This window comes from Nothobranchius furzeri, chromosome 9 (assembly GCF_043380555.1).
Source record: "Nothobranchius furzeri strain GRZ-AD chromosome 9, NfurGRZ-RIMD1, whole genome shotgun sequence".
In the NCBI taxonomy this organism is placed as follows: Eukaryota; Metazoa; Chordata; class Actinopteri; order Cyprinodontiformes; family Nothobranchiidae; genus Nothobranchius; species Nothobranchius furzeri.
The window spans coordinates 45,635,962-45,652,457 of NC_091749.1; the positions used below are offsets into that span (position 1 = coordinate 45,635,962).

A 16,496-nucleotide genomic window follows, 5' to 3' on the forward strand; every position below is an offset into this window, starting at 1 on the left:
AAATAGAACACGGGTATTTTGCCTGTGAAAACTTGTGGTTTTCTTCATGAGGGGGCTTCTTGCTATGAAACCAGCAATTTTTCAGTTGAACTGCATTCATATCTTTGCAACAGAACTGCATTTGGAAGTTCTCTTTAAAAGGGCTTTCAGCTGGGCCACACCCATGTCCGCAGTGCTGCAGCTTGTTGGCAGACGTTCAGCTCTGACTCGAACTGAGTGAAATGTGAGTATGCTTGGGTGCTTAAGAGTGTGGATCGATATGAGTGATGCTTGCCTGGTGGTCTACTTAGTTCTGTCCCACACAGTTTTTGGAGGGGCAGCTGGAGCTTTGTGGTAGTCGCTTTCATTCAGTCAGTGGATCTGAGATTTGTTCCTGCAGCTTGCCACAATGTCTTTGGGTGAAACACTGAAGCCCCTGTTGCCTGTGATTATGTTGGGAAAATCTATATCACAATGGTAACATATGATCAATGTTTGGTACATTACTTTAAAAAGTATTTAGTTATAGTTACTAATAACTTTATCAAAAAAGTAGCTGAATAACATTATAAAAGTAGTTAATTACCAGGAAAAGCAACTATTGCTTTACTTTTTTATAAAAAATATGCTAGAAATTGCGGATCTCCTCTTAATAGAACTTACTTCATTTACTATAAATTACACAATGATAATAAAATTTATGTCCAATAGTTGATTATAAAACTGAAAATTAGAAATAAATTAGTACCTAACAGGATGAGCTACAAACAGGAAACATTACACTACTATTAAATATTCAAATGTCACCGTGTGATATGAAACAAGACCCCAGTAAACTAACATTTATAATTGTAATTAGAAAAAAAAATAAAACGGCAAGGGTTCATGAGCCTTTAAATTGTCTCACGGTCTAATTACTGAAATCAATGGAACTTTGCACAGTAGACAGTATAACATGTTTTCTGTTTCACTTGTATGTATAATTGGGTGTTTTTATTAGCCTTTCTATTTCTCATAATCTAGTAATAGCATATCTATAAATAAAAATCATTAAACACACTAGAACACTAGAGCAGGCTCAAATCTGATAGAGGACTTAAATTTGTTACTTGGATCGGACCCAAATGTGGAAGTGCTGACGCTGGGTGGGAAAGACACACAGTTGGTTCTAGTAACACCTGCGACTGATGCAGTCGGTGTTACAGTGGGACTAAAGAAATGATCAGGAACACTAACTGGTTCCAGTTGAATGACTGGAGGATGATCTAGAAGATCATGACAGGAATTAATGAACTGATGTCTGAGTGGGGAAAAGGTGAGTGAATCTTCCTTACATGCAAAGTCCTGCTGCCACGTCAAGAAGGGTACACTTCTTGCAGAGCAAATTCAGGCTCGCAGCAGTGAACCTGCAGGTCTCTTGGTCTGCAGCTGGTCACGTCTTCCTTGTTGCTCACTGATTCTACTAAGACAGATGAAACTACCTCGTACCTGTTACTAGTAGAAATGTCATGAATACGTTATAGTAGAAAACGCTCAGCAGTTTGCTGTTGCGTTTCTAGCAAGCTCCCATAATTTGGGTCTGAAAATGAAGCCAACACGGTAGTGAAAAAATTTGCAGTTCCACCCTCATCCACTGGGGGCTGGTGTCAGAAGCGAGCAAATCCTCATTGACTCCCATGTTAAAAATACCAATTTCACAGCAGAAATAAACATGTTTACAGCCTGGTACCAGAACATGTTTTTGGTTTAAATGATCTAGTTTACACTCATGACAACTCTGAGGGGGGTGAATTTTTTTCTCACTCTTCTGTTTAAGTGTATTAAAAGCCTAAAATTCTGTATAATTAATGAGCATCAGACCCACGTGACCACAGAGCTAGCTCCGTGGAAAAGCCTCAGTAGAGCCTCGGCCTCGCCTGAAAACTGTTCCATCATTTTCAGTCTCTCAACTTAGACCATTAGTTGTAGCGTTTGTGCATTTTTTTTATATTATTTGTGCAATTGTTGGACAAAATGACTTGCTGTGATATTAATTGCACTAATCGAGCGTCCAAGGAGTCTCCACTTAATTTTTTTTAGTACGTAAAACTATATTTATGTATTTTAGGTCACTGCTGCTCTTGCACTAGCTGAGCTTAGATTTTAACATGTACTGTTTAACCATGAAATTTAAATGTAATAGGGTAAAACCCAGTGCATTTAACATAACACTCCGATTTTGAAAATGGGTTGAAATATAACATGTTGGTGGAGCTGGGTTCCGACTATCGGTATGGTCTCCCTCCCTTCAGCGGCAGCTCAGTGCATCTCTGATCGCAGCGGCGCTTGCAGGGTCCGAAATTAAATTTTTTACTCACCGGCCAAGTTGGATGGTAGATGATGAAAATCTACCGGCCAAGCATATTTTTTACCGGCCAAAATTCTAAATGATTTAGATCTACCTAAAGCATGTTATTCTATATTATGTTGATTCCAAACAGAGTGACAAAATAATTAAAACTTCAATTAATAAGAAAAACAACTCTTTTTGTCATTTTTACTATTTATTTATTTATTTATTTTTAGAGATGTTTTTATGAACTCTTTCATTGAAATCTAGTCAGACTCCTTGTTTTCTCTGTCCATGAAGTCTGGCCTCCTGCTTCTGACACCGTCTTTGTGCCAAAGCATTACAGCCTCATTTGGGTCATAGTCCTTGATCTCTGGAGAACACAGCTACACCATGAGAATATCTGAAAGTGTGTCAGGGCTAGGGTTGTCACGGTAACCGGTGTAGCGGTAAACCCCGGTAAAAAAGTTGACAATAATAATAACCGTCTTGTTTTAAAAAAAAAATTCTCGGTGGATTACCGTGGCTGCGGTGTAGGCGCGGTGACCCTTACCAGCCACCGTATCATCTGCTGAAGTTGCCGGCGGCACATGCACACTTTGTTGTTTACGACCAAAACTTTCTTTAAGCTAAAGCTGAAATAATGGCCAAAGGAGGAGACGGCAGCACTCGGGACATTTATTATCCCTCAAAGAAGACACAGTCGGAAGTATGGGCATTTTTTGGCTATTTGAAGAATGCTGAGGGACAGTTGTCTGTGAAAGGCAGCAACGCTACGTGGCCATCATAATGTAGCCATTGTCTCACGACTCCGCCATCTCCAGTTCGCCACTTTTCACAAAATCTTCTGGTTGCCACTGGTCCTGGTGGTTTTTCTTCCAGTTCGACGAGTTTTCTTTTGGAAGGCTGGCTGACTCAGTTAAAAACCGCCACATTCCACCGCTAGTTTTAACATGAAGCTAACTGCTAACTTGATAAACTGATTGAATGGGATAGGTGGAAATGACGTTGGATGCGGTTCTCACGTTTCGCGTACATTTGTGTACGTTGCATGCAGGCGGGAGGAGTGTCAGAAATCCATGGAAGATGGCTGATAAACATAACTAATTTGGTGCAAACATTTACTCGCTATGTGGTAGATGGAGCTCAAAAATTTACTCGCCAAATGGAGCAATTTGCTCGCATTTGGCGAGTGGCGAGTGTTAATTTCGGACCCTGGGCGCTTGTCTGCCACGCGGCTGCCGGCTTGTGGAGGTCTCGGGAGACCTCTGTGTTCCACCCGGTTTTACCCAGCGGTCAGCCCGGCGTATCTCGGACTCAGAAGCTCCGGTGTTGTGCACAGTTAACTCCGGTCGTAGCTACGTAGCTACCTCCATTAGCTTAGCTCCCTCCTCCCCGTTAGCTTTGGGTTAGCTTATAGCTACATCTCTTCAGTTTGACGGGTGTCGTCATTTGATCCCAGCCTTACAGCCCCACCCTCAGCTCCACCTCTTTTCCCTTTTTTGGAATTGTCTAGGTTTGATGGAACCTGTGACACAGTCAAAATGGCGGTGGCGACCACCTCCCATTTTGGCTCAAAAACTTATAATTGGAGCCTATGGAAACACATTGTCCACTCCAGTATATATGTCAATAGTTTCTAGGCTGTGCAGACCCAGACTCATCTTGATGAAAGCATTTAATTGAATTTAGTTTATTTATATAGCGCCAAATCATGACAAGAGTCATCTCAAGGCACTTCACACAGTAAACATTCCAATACAGTTCAGTTCATTAAGCCAATCAGAAAAAAATGATTTCTATATAAGGAACCCAGAAAGTTGCATCGAGTCATTGACTAGTGCCAGAGTCTTTACAGCCGTCCTCATACTAAGCAAGCATGTAGCGCAGAGAGGAAAACTCCCTTTTAACAGGAAGAAACCTCCAGAGGATCAAAGCAACTATTCCTTAAGCTTGGTTTATGCTTGACGCATTCACTTTCCGCGCGGTGATGCGGCTCGCGGATGGAACGCGCTTCACAACTCGCAGCTTTTATGGTTCGTGCGGCTCGTCTCTGCGGTGAACCAATATTCTCCCAAACTGAACGGGGCAGCATGGAGCTCTACGGCATGCACCCAACACTACACCATAGAAGTAGAAATTACTGTTTACAACATGGCATTTCAGCATTTTTAACAGCGTTCTCGTCTTTTCCGACAGTGCGAGCTATTTCTCTCCAAGAATTATTAACAACATTTTGATCACGGTGATCTCTGAGAGCTGAATCATACAAATGTCTGTATTTACGAACCTCTGCCATACTAGTTCTTGCCGGTCCGCCATGTTTTTCCGCGTCCGTCCGTCCGCGTGGTTAGAAATTTTCTGAGGTGCGCGTTGCGGAAATTCTGGGCCGTGCGGAGGCGCGGTGGAGGGACGTGGTTGTTAAAATGATGCAACTTTTCCGCGCGGAGCCATGCGTACCTCGTGGATGCGTCAAGCATAAACCAGCCTTTAGCCTAGAAATAAAGACAGACATTGGCCTAAGCTAAATGATTTTGCTCTGCATGTAGGTCTAGCTACGCTCCACTGGAACCTCAGCAAGCCCAAATAGTCTTGTGCATCACCAGTCACAGAAGTTTGGTGGGCCAATCCCAGCGCTCTTTGTTTGTTGGGTGGGATGATGTGAAGGAGCAGAACAACTAAGATGGCGTTGGCATATTTGCAATAGCTTTGGCATCAACTTTGGACTATTTATACTTGGGGGTTTCTTTGAGTCAAGAGCAGATAGAGGTACTCAAGTCCTTAATTTAGAAAAAGGACACATTTACGTCTTCTTTGACAGTGTGTGTCAGACAACCCTGTTATCTAACATCCGTAGTGGTGAGCACATCACATAGTTTGTTGTCCAGTAGCATGAGGAGACTGTTTGAAGGCCAACTGTTTGTGCTCCACCACTGAGCTCTGTCATGGCCAGATTGTGAATTTACATATGTTGCATGTTGTGGTTAGCACTGTTGTCTTACAGCAAGAAAGTCCTGGGGTCAAATCCGAACCTGGGGTCAATCAAGGAGTTTGCATGTTCTCCCTGTGCATGCATGGGTTCTCCAGTACATGTAGGTATTCTGGCTTGCGTCGTTTGGAATCGTAGGATGTCCAAGGAAGGTCCTGCCTTTCTCGCCTCTGACTTGCTGAAAGGGCTCTACAACGATTAACTATCTCATGTAATAGCAAACGGTCTTCCCTTGCTGCAGGGTTTTTATGTTTGCAGCCAGATCTTGAGGAGCTTTTTTGAACTTTCCTCCATATAAACAATTCTGTCCTGTTTTGCAACAAACTAGTTTTGGTTTCTTTCATAAAAGAACCAGAAAAACGTTAAATGTGTGTTTTTAATAAATCTTGTAGCATTTATCACACTGACGTTATATCTGTTGGCTCTTAAGTATGGAGCTAGGATTGGGACAATATTCAGCGTAACTTGTACCAAGTTTTGTAACTTCGAACATGTTTCATCACATGTAACTTGAATATTGTCCCAATCCTAGCTCCATACTTAAGCATTGGGGTAATTGGGGTCTTATTATTTTATAGGCTATCTTATGTCTTCACTTTAATAGGTTAAGGATGTTTAGAACACATCGCTCATCATCTGTTTAAATGTGTTATTTAATCTACCGTAAATTTTATTCAAAGCTGAATATGATTTAGAACTATTTTCAGCTGTGTTAATATTTCTAGAAGAGAAACAGACCTGCTGCACGCAGCTGGGCAAAATATGTCAGTTTGATTACATTTCTTACATAGGTATGGCGCACACATGTTTGTCCTATGTACTCTGCTGTAATAAGAAAACCTCAATGCTCGAGTCCCAACAGATAAGTCCAGCAGTGTGATAAATGCAACAAGACTTATAAATTCACATTTTATGTTTTTCATTGTTTTTTCTTAATACAAGAAACCAAAACAAAAAAATACTATTTTGCAAAACGGGACAAAATAGTTATTTTAGAGCCAAGTTGACATTTTCTTTACAAAACTCCCCAAAGCAGCTGTTCTCTTGGTGGCAGGAGGACAGTCTGCTTTTAGCGAAGGAAGTGCCTTGAGACGACCTGCCATGATTTGACGCTATATAAATTGAATGGTATTTAAAATGTATTTATAGAGTGTGTTCAGTTTGATAGATAATGTGCTCAGCTCATTTGACTGCCACTGCCCTTTGAAGCGACTGATTATTGTTGTGGTCAGTCAGAAATTTGACAATCAGGGTTTGTTGGTTGCTGTTGGTAGAGTGACTCACAGCTCGGAGTTGAGTCTGTGGGGCGAGTGGAAGGAATGAGACCTTTTCATGGCTCCACCAATGCTGCACAGAACATGAAGAAAACCCTTTGTGTTCAACTGAATTTCAAAAGTAAACAAGTCTTCAAAGGCGAGCATTTGATTTGGTTGAATTGAGTCATCAATACAAGTTATTGTTTTTCTGCACATATTAATTGTGACATCTTATTGCCATTCTCCATTTTAGGACTTCTCTTTTTCCAGACATTGTGGAGGCCCCTTCCTTGGTTTTGCATTGAATCTTAACTGCACAGCCACACTCACCGAGTAAAGCTGATGCTTGGGAGTTGGATGCCTGCCTTTATTTTAGGACAAGACATGAATGATTATGTCTTCAGAAGGTTTTAGAACGGGTTAAGATCGCAATTTTAGATTTCACAAGATTGGGGTTAGTTCACAGAAGTATTACAACGTTGAGTTCCAGTGTTGGTCTGTGTTTAGGACACCAGTGATAAAAGTGCTTTCCTGCTTCTAGGATTATAATTTCTACTCGACTGCAATTGTCTAAAGCAAAGAAACAAAAAATAAACAAGTTCACAGTCTCTTACCACAGAACTTATCTTCTCTTCACATTAAGTAAAGAATCTGCTTATGTTGGCTCATGTCTCTCCATACCTTCCAGATGAGTATCTGTAAATAGATTCACGTACACATACCCTGCAGTATTTGTTTTATTGTTGCTCTGTTTGGACAATTTCCTTCCCAACAGTCATGATTTTCAAATAATAAAAGGACTGAGAGTTGTTTACATTGCCTGAGGAAAATATTTTATGCAAGTCTTCCCTTTATGGGACAGCAAGGGATATTAATTAGCCAGACTTTAGAGCAGAGTACAGTTTGTGATTTGTTTTACTCTTTGAGGGGGTTTTGGAACTTGGGAATGCAGCTGTTTTCCTCTCATCAGCTTTAATTCTCAGAGGTTTATGTTATATGAAAGATGTCTCTGATAGCTGAGGAGTTCTGGAATCCATGATTATGTTTCTATTGGGTCTCCTTTCAACTCTGTCACCGTGTCTAATGTCTACTTCCTCTTCACGAACATAGGAGGACAAGCGCGAGCAGTGCAGTGACCACTATGTGGCTGCTTTTGCCTTGTTTTCACTTTTCAGATGGATTGTTTTAGACTATTTTATAACTAAATAACTGTTTTAATTCGGGTGAAATGATGGGATTGATTTGAGTCACATGTGGACATTACTAGTGTAATTCTTGGCTCTATGTATTAAACCAGACTAACTCACTGTTGGCTGTAGCTTCAAATGTATCATCGATAATCTGTTTTTCCAAGATGGAAAGCATCAGATAACCACTGAACCCTTTTGAAATGTTGACAAATGTGATTAAACTGATTCCAAATTTTCTGCTGATTTTTTTTCTGTTTATGTTCTCTGAAAGCGATCAGCCAGCTGCAATATTAGTATACTTGTTACACAGACATGACCAAAGCATCAGAGAGACGTTTTAAAAAACAAACGTACAGTCAGGTTACTGGAAGTTAATTTTGAACCCCAACTCCCAGCTGTGTTTCAAGCACTGAGATGGTGAGTTTACTGGAAGTTATGGGAGGATGGTGTTGTGAATGCAGCAACTAGTATACTGTTACAGCATCCACATGCTCAACATTTCCTTTTTATTAAGACACCCTCATGGTAGTATTATGGAGCTCTTATCAATGAGTGTCTAATAGTGCTGTATACGTGTGTGGTCATTATTTTGTCATTTTAGTGCATCTTGTGTCAAATTTATATATGCAGCCTAAAACCTTCATTAACTGCAGGTAACAATGTTGAATTTGAATCGGGGGGTGGGGGGTGGGGGGTGGGGGGGGGGGGGTAGCTAGCACATGCTCTGCACACTTTCCGCTGCTGTTTCTCACCAGTATCAGCTGATGGAGGGCTCTAGTTTCGTTGCGCCGTTTGTGTCAGTGGACATGGTAGGGTCTGGGAGGTGGGTGGGGCATGACCAGGGGCGCAGATAGGATTTTCAAACTGGGGGGGACAAAGTTCCAATGTACCCTCCCCCAAACACATACACACACACGCACGTTAGAGCTGAGGAAAATAATCAAATAATCGATGCATCAGGATGCGGACATAAACGATTCTGCATCGTAGAAGAGTACGCCATAATCGATTATAGTGGATTGTAGTTTTGTTGTTTTAATGGCGGCACCAGCGCAGCATCCAAATCTGTCACTGAGTGTCCTCCACATTTACTAAGTGGTTCCGCTTTAATGTGGTACTGCAGGGCTGAGAGCTGGAGTTGTAACCTGAGACCGAACCGGAACTGAATCAGCCAGACCGGTTCTGTTGGATTTGGGCCTTGAATTAAGTTAATTTAGCGGGTTGTCGCGTGGTGTGCTCCGCTCGCTCTCACAGCAACTGAGACAGAGAGATAGAGAGACATTGTCTGTTCACACAAGAGAGAGGATCGGAGGACACTCCTCCAAACACGCATTATTATTTTCATAATTAAATTATTATTTCAACTCAAGTGCTCAGTCAGACCGAGTGTTGTGATGTCGGGAGATCCGGTCTTGGGGAGGTGGCAGGGGAGCTGGGGCTGCAGCGTAATCATCTTTTATTTAGGGACACGGAGAAGTTAAAAGGAGAGAGAAATAGAAGATGGAAGTTCTTGTTCCACTTTATTCTTTTGTTTCATCATGATGATAAACTGATGTTAAATTCAGTTTAAAGAGAAACTGGGAGGAACGTTTGGTTCATTTTAGGTTACAGGAGATCTTGTTTACCATCTGCTCCTCCAGAGACAGCATGGGCATGAGGGTCAGATGGTGAGGGTCCCACAGGACAGGTTAGTGGAAAGGTTTGTAGTTAGCTGGTTAGTGAAGGAGATCCATCAGCAGGGTAATCTAATCCTTATGGGCTCGACACACGGGAGGCGACATCGCCTCTCCTCCATTCATTTTCAATGAGACATGCGCGATAATCGCGGGTCTCCCTCCTACCAAGCGAAACGCAAAAAACGTGCTTGTGAAATTTTGCACTCGTGCACGTGTCGTGCACGGACGACCCAGCGACGTGATCCCAGAAAGTTGAAACATTTTCAACTTTTCATCGCTGTCGCTCAGACGAGGACCAATCAACGGAGGTTTCATTCACTGACCAATGAGCGGACATAATGCTCTGCACATCTCTGAGCAACATGAAGGAGAAGTTGATTATTATTATGTTTTATAGTAAAATCAGAAGTAAGATTTCACATAACTCTAGCAGCACCTTGTGAAACATCATATCTACCGCTTTATTAACTCTGAACCGCTTAAATAACCTTAATTACCTCCAACCTGACACAGCCAAACAAAACAACGGACGTTTCGATTTCGCCATGGAACAGAATGCGTAGACGGCTTTGCCGCTGGCCGCTGCCGCGGATCGCCTCCCGTGTGACAGGTAATAAAAGCGACAGCGACAAATTTCGCTGATCGCGGTCGTTTGTCGCCTCCCATGTGTCAAGCCCCTAATCCAGCCCACAGCCTTCTGCTGGTGTTATTATCAGAAAGAATAAAACACTCATCTGAAATATTATTGGAAGTGTAGAATTTGTTTTATGTTTTATTATTTTCTGCATCAAACAGAACTTGATTCATTCTCCAACATTTCAGAAATGAACCACTGGGTTCAAATAAAATAACAAACTAAGTCAAACATTTCATTTGGTGTTATTTCTGACACCCTTCAACTGTGGCATAAATATTTGACTCTAGAGCTGCTCAGAGACATTAAACACTCATATATGAACACATTATGGATTTTATTATTACATTATGTGTCCTGTAGGTTTTCAGTACTTTTTTTAGATTTTGTGAGTTTTTGCAAAGCGTGTTTTTCTCAGCCTGAGGCGTGGTGTTGAACGAGGAAACAGATTGTTTTACTTTGTTAAATCTTCTTAAATGTTTAAAATGTTTTGTCCTAACCTGTTGTGAATGGAGAGCTTTTGAGGGATGGCAGGTTGTGCCAATTATGTTTTTGATAATAAAAATAAAAAGCTATTATCTGACATCTTCTATTTATCGATGAAAACAAATCAATATGAAATAATCGTGATGCATCGGGATATCGAATTGAATCGTTTACCCAATAATCGTAATCGAATCGGGAGACAAGTGACGATTCACACCTCTAATGTACGTACACATACACACACCATTGCAAGAGCTTTAACTAGAGCTCAGTCAGTTTGTGTAATTTCCTCCGATGGTTTACGAAAAAAACTAACGCTATTATATACGTGTTAGAAGCCATTATGCAATGGAATTCCTTGCAACAAAGCTTTGCCTGATCAACACTATCCAATTCAGTCATTTGTTATTCTCCCAGTCGATTACTAACCAAAACCTCATGCTTTATATAAAACATTAAATGATTTTCAGAATACCAATCTTTACAGAAAACACAATATTCACTTGTCACTTAGAGCAGTGGTTCCCAAACTTTTAAGCCTCTGACCAACAGATGTTCCTTCTTATTTTTACGTTATTTAGAAATTGTCTTTATATTTGGGAAGTTTTAATTTATATATAAATATATAAATCTCTATTTAAATTTTATATTTTACCTTTTTCGCTACGTCTGTCACGTTAGCGGTGTTTTTACCATCGTTTCTACATCCATCATATCCCAAAGAAGGTTAAACCAACATTAAACCCAACATTTGGAGCTTGTAAACTCCACACACCTCTCGTGCAGCACCAGCTGTCTGATGCTGCAGCAGCGTCAATTTTCCCAGCTGGATGAGTGAATTTCTTCATCAGAGTCAATATTCTGCTTCATAATCAGTCAGTCATTACCAGACAAAGTGATCAGGCAACAAAGACCAGGCCTGGTGGCAATTATACGTTTTATCTAATATTTGCCCTCTTCATGTTGCACGCATCTCCTCGACAGGGAGCCGCTCGGTGGGAGGCTTTTTTCAAACTCAAAACACCAAAACTTTGCTCAACCTGAAGGTTCCACATCTCCACTATCTTCTGATGTAAAGTAGTAACTTCATGAGGGATCATATTTGAAGATGAGACTTGTTAAAGTCAGCAATGAGGCTTTGGCACTTATAGTGAGTAAGTCCCAACACTGACAGCAATGTACTGAAACTAGAACCAACATGTATAAACAGACAGATCGGTCCTGCCTACTTACACTGTTGGTCTTTTTTTTAATATGCAGTAATTGTTGCTTGCCTTTTTCGCTTCATCCTGCATCCCCGCAACACCCACTTTTTTGCCTCTGGAATTAGTGTTTGTTTACGTCATGCTGCATTCAATGTAATTGGAAAAAGGAGCTTCAAGCACTTATGACCTCCGATTTTGTTTTCTTTCTGGCCTTAGTGCGGGGGACGGATCGGGGTCTATCTGAACCTGGGGGGACAGATCCCCGCTGTCCCCCACCCTATCTGCGCGCCTGGGCATGACGCTTAGCCTGGCGGGTGGCCAAGCAAAGCCTGGCTGGCCGCCAGGCTTATAAAGCGCTGGGGGACACCCTGAGTTATGATTGTTGTCTTTTGTTCTCCTTGACTTCAAATGGAGTTTTTCTTTTTGGGACTGGTAGTTTGTCCTGAAGTTGAAGTGGTAGCAGTCGGCTCTCTGATGTTATTGAGCGAAGAACCTCTCACACCAGTGGTGTTCTGTTGCTAATTACGTGAGCGTGTAACAAGAGGAGGACTCAGGGAAGTGTGGAGGTTCCGCGAGACTGGCAACCGGATGTTATTGGTAGAGGTTTTTATACAAATGTGTGAGATTTATTTTTCATCTCCACAATATATTTGTAGCTACACTATGTTAGAAGGTTGTTAAGAAGCATGAAAACATGTTTTCTTTCCGTTGCAGCTTTAAACGTATGTAATCTTTCCATAAAACCCACTTCACCAACTCTATCCCTTTAAGTTTTTTCCCTCTCATAAAGCTCTTAGCAGACGTAAAAATGGGCATCCTGGTTAAGTTTGTTCCACTGATTAAAAAAAGTTTTCCACACCAGTTAATCTTGTACACCTCAAACACGTTTTTAGCCCTGTTTTGACAGAAGCAGTCACTCCCAGAACCCACAGCCCATCGTGCTTTCACTTAGCCAGGACCCATGACTGCACCACTTCCCCCTGTGACTAAACCGCCACAGTGACCACGGTCCGCTCCAGCCAACTGGGCTTTAGATGTGAGATTACAAGGGTTGTAGTTATGAATTAGGCCCTGGAGAATGTTATCAGCCCACACACACACACACACACACACACACACACACACACACACACACACACACACACACACACACACACACACACACTCTCACACACACTCTCTCTCACACACACACACACACACACACACACACACACACACACACACACACACACACACACACACACACACACACACACACACAGAGTGAAATACCCACATTACAAGTTGGGTCAAGCCAGCCGACCCTTTGCCGTGTTTTTCTCATCCTGTTGGCGACCTGTGGTGGCTGAGTAGTGAGCTCTGAGAAGAATGAGTAATGCTGCTTTGAGTCATTTTCTAGCTACTGTTGTAAAAGAAATGCAGAACATTTGTAGACAGATTTTTACGTAAAGCTGTAAATATTTGGACGACTGTCAGTCATAGATCATTAGATTGAAAGCAGTTCTTTGTGTTTCTGTGAGGATCTGAACTCTTGAAATGGTTTGTTGCTAAATAATTGAATTAGCTAAGAAGCTCAATACTAACTAGACGATACTCGACTTTTTCCTTCTAGAAAAGTAAGTGCTGATTCATACATTGCCATCCTGTTTATAACCCAAGGAAACATCAACGAATAAAGTCAAAACTGTTGCATCCTGAAGGGAAACTGATTGTAACGCTGCAGCAGGACTGATTTTAAAGCCACAGCTAGACATCCAATTGAACCAAAGTGAGCAGTGTGTGGGAAAAGACATCACATCATCTCGGTGGCAGCGCCTCTGCCTCTGGTCACATTACACCCAGAACACACTGGCACCATCTCAAGTTCCTCACTGGTCTGCCTTTAGCTCGGTCTCAGGTCTGGAGCCAAGAATAATGTTGTTGACCGTTTAGAGTAACAAAGTGCTGCATGTCATGTCTGTACAAACACTCGTAACGCCGGTGTACCTGTGATTCTTTACATGGAGAGATGTAAATATTAATATGCCTTTGTCATCATCTTTTGGTTTTATTTGCTGCACTTTAACTTGGCAGTTCTTCTGGAATTGAAGTGACTGATTGGGAATTCCCAGAATAGTTCCTGACAGCCCGTCGGAGAAGGGGAAGGAAGATATTTGCACTGTTGTGGGTTGTTTGTTTTTGTGGAGTGCCTTAAAATGTTTGAGTTTGAGAGGAAGCTTCTAATATCTGCACTTGTGGCCACTTTGTACAAAAGGTTTCTGTGTTTGTGTGTGTGGCACTCATTTCTGAAGTAAAAAAGAATTCTGTAAAATGCTCATCCATTTGGATACCAATAACAATTTTCCAAACTTTATTTTATATGTTGACGTGAAACTTGCCAAAGATCAGTTTGACCATTTTCCAGTCTGCTGTTTGTGTTTTATTGCTGCTGATATGGAGGAAGCCAAGTTTAGAAAGATTATAAACCACCCTAAAATCATCCTAAAATATGCATCCTTTTACTTCGCGCAGGTGGAGATGTGCATGAGGCTTAAACACAAATCAACTTTTTGTCTTTTATCTTCTATATCCTGCTTCCTGGAGGACTATAAAAAAGACCCGATAAGGATGAGACTTGATCTGAAAGCAGCTTGTTTTTTTTAACTGACGTCCATGCTGGATGTTCTGACCCTGAATTATGGCTCTGGTATTGGTCTGTCCTCGTCTGAACCTGCAGGTCCTAAACCAGGCAGGCTAGCCAGTTCAGATTGAGATGATGAGATGAACAGAGGACCAGTTCCTCCTAGGATATCAGATGCTGCAGGCATTGTGTGTGTGTGTTTTTTAAAGCTGAGCTCTTGAATGTGTAACAATATTTCCAGTGTTCCCTGGTGGAAGAAATCTGCACAGTAGAGAGAGAGAGACTTTAGAGAACATTTAATTTGATATCATTGCTGCACCATGTCCCCTTGGAGCATGCAACAGCTGCTATAGACTGAGAATCTGGCTGCATGGTGGAGCAGCTGGTAGCACTGTTGTCTCACAGCGAGAAGGTTGCTGGTTAGAGTCTCAGCTGTGGCTCATGTTCTCCCCATACAGGCATTTGTTTAGGTTAGGTTAGGCTAAAACTGTAAGTCGCTAAATGAATAAACAGACTGAGGGTGCATTCAGATAAGCTTCTGACCATAAAAACTAATCCTGTTCTGTTTTAATCAGGATTTTATTGCAGCAGCATCACTATAGATGAGCTCTTTTACCTCAGAGCTGGATGTTTGTGTGGGAGCTCTGCTAGGCTGCATGTTAGCTCTGCATTAGCCTCCTCGTAGCATGCTTGCATGTTTGTAGGCAGCGCTGGTGAAGGGTGGAGTCGGGGAGGGGTGTTTTCCCAGTTCAGACACAGGGCTTTGGACAGCTCTAAGTGCTTCACAGAGGAATTTGTTTACTTGTGGTGGCGCTACAAATAACTGCAGGGTTTATATAGAGCAAAAAAATAAAACAGAAACACTACTTCCTCTTCAGGCAGCCATACAACATAAACAGAGCAGTGAGGGGAAATGCTAGGCCGTCTTATTAAAGCACAACCACTACACATGTTCCACACGGCCACATGGATCCCATTACTCATTGAAGAGCCCCCCCCCCCCCCCCCCCATACGGCCTGTTGGCCCTTGTTTCCCTATTCTTACGTTGGTAATTTATCCAAATCTGACTTTATTAGATCCTAAGTACATGTTATTAATCAGCCTCTGAGTTTCTGTTTTGTAACATTGTAATGTAACTTGTGCCACACTTAACTGGTTGGGTTTTAATGGGCCCTAGGCCTTTTTTTTAAAGAAATCTCCTCAAAAATGACATGCCCGCATTTTATTGCATATATTTCTATAACCACAACGTCTATTTGATTAATTTTGGCCTATTTGTAAAAGGAAAAGGATGTGTAAATATTAGTGTATGTGTCACTGATGAAGTGTAAATGACATGGATCATTGTAGAAAAGTTGATTTATGTTTTTCTTTCTAGCCCGAGAAAAAGTAATTGAATTTAGGATGAATTTCTCTTTAGAAAAAGGCAGCAGTAGCTTCAAACCTCAGTGAATTCATAGTCTTGCATCTTCACATTAGCTGTGCAAAGTGTGAGCTTGATGAAGTAAAGAACAACAATTTTACAGAGGTTTATATACTGACACTTAAGGAGAGGTCACCAATGGCACAATTTTCTTTGTCATTTGCCTTTTAAAGTTAATGTCCCATTACTTCATCAAACACTGGTGAAATTCATCTCCACATTTGACTCATCCCCATGGGGAGTGGTGAGCTGCAGCAGTGGCTACGCTTGGGAACTATTTGGTGGTTTAACCCCCCCAATCCAACCCCTTAAAGCTAAGTGTCAAGCAGGGAGGCATTGGGACCCATTTTTAAAGTCGTTAGTATGACCCGACAACGATTTGAACCCCAATCTCCCAGTCCCAGGGCAGACAGTCTACCACTAGGCCACTGAGAAGGTATTTTCCCTTGTATAATAATATATTTAAAAAAAATTTGTGACTAAATTGATTCTAAACAATCACATTCAATAGTTTTCTTTCTTTCATTTGGAATTTTTTTAATTTTGATCCCTAAATCTGGAGGTATTCCAGATATACCCTTCTGTAGCCATGACTGATTGGTCAATTTGGATGATGGGCACCTTTTTTGGATTGTAAGTGCTAACAGAATGAAATTTTCTCATCAAAATGAGATTGACAATATTGTCAGCCAACGAGATTCCTCA

At 41.5% G+C, this 16,496-nt stretch overlaps 1 protein-coding gene across 12 annotated transcripts in view; it reads left to right on the forward strand.

The window, feature by feature from the left end:
• The window catches only part of myo9aa (myosin IXAa), a 170,324-nt gene that overhangs the window by 56,922 nt on the left and 96,906 nt on the right, over positions 1 to 16,496 (forward strand). The gene's annotated exons all lie outside the window — the stretch shown is intronic.